This window comes from Chrysochloris asiatica, unplaced genomic scaffold, assembly GCF_000296735.1.
Source record: "Chrysochloris asiatica unplaced genomic scaffold, ChrAsi1.0 scaffold00306, whole genome shotgun sequence".
In the NCBI taxonomy this organism is placed as follows: domain Eukaryota; kingdom Metazoa; phylum Chordata; class Mammalia; order Afrosoricida; family Chrysochloridae; genus Chrysochloris; species Chrysochloris asiatica.
The window spans coordinates 2,239,854-2,240,893 of record NW_006408824.1 but is presented as its reverse complement, the minus strand read 5'-3'; the positions used below and the strand labels follow the sequence as shown (position 1 = coordinate 2,240,893).

At 36.7% G+C, this 1,040-nt stretch overlaps 1 pseudogene; it reads right to left on the bottom strand.

Annotated features, from left to right (window-relative positions):
• The window catches only part of LOC102823549, an 8,502-nt pseudogene that overhangs the window by 6,957 nt on the left and 505 nt on the right, over positions 1-1,040 (bottom strand).

Here is a 1,040-nt window from a genome sequence, read left to right as displayed (position 1 = left end):
GGTGTTGTAGGAGAATATTGAAAGTTCCATGGGCTTCCAAAAGAACCAATAGATCCGTTTTGGAAGAAGTGCAGCCAGAATGCTCCTTTGAGGCCAAGATATCCAAACTTCATCTTTCATACTTTGCACATATTGTCAGGAGAGAACTGTCTCTGGAGAAGGATATTATGTTTGGTAAGGTGGAGGGTCAGAGAAAAAGAGGAAGACCCCCAGCGAGATGGATTGTCCAAGTGGCAGCATCAGTGGACTCAAGTGTGGCAACAGTAAAGTGATGTTGTCCCAGGATCGGGCAGTGTTTCGTTCTGCTGTGCATAAGATCGCTATGAGTCGGTATCAACTCAATGGCACCTTACAACAACAGCAACATTGTAAATGGTATTGTTTTCCTAATTTACTTTTCAGATCTGTCTTTATTAGTAAAGAATAATTTTTATATGTTGATCTTGTATTCTGCCACTTTGCCGAATAATTTTTTTTGCTGAGTCTTTGGGATTTTCTATGTATGGGATCATATTATCTGCAAATAGAAGTTTTACTTTTTGCCAATTTGTATTCCTTTAATTTCCCTATCTTGCCTTTTAGCTCTGGCTAAGACTTCCAACACAATGTTGTATAGGAGTGATGACAAAGGGCATCCTTGTTTGGTCCTGTTCGAAAAGGGAAGGCTTTCAATTTCTCTCCATTGAGAGTGATATTGGCTGTTGGTTTTGCATATATGCTATTAATTCTGTTGAGGAATTGCTCTTCAATTCCTACTTTGCTGAGTGTTTTTATCAAGAATGGATGTTGGATTTTGTCAAATGCCTTTTCTGCATCAGTGATTTAATCATGTGTTTCTTTTCCTTTTTTAATTTATATGGTGTATTACGTTGATTATTTTTTTTTAGTATTGAACCATACTTGCATGTCTTGTATGAATCCCATTTGATCATGATGTATTGTGTTTTTGATATGCTAGTTTCTATCGGCTAGGATTTTGCTGAGAATTTTTGCATCTGTGTTCATGAGGGATATTAGTCTATAAGTTTTTTGTTTTTTTG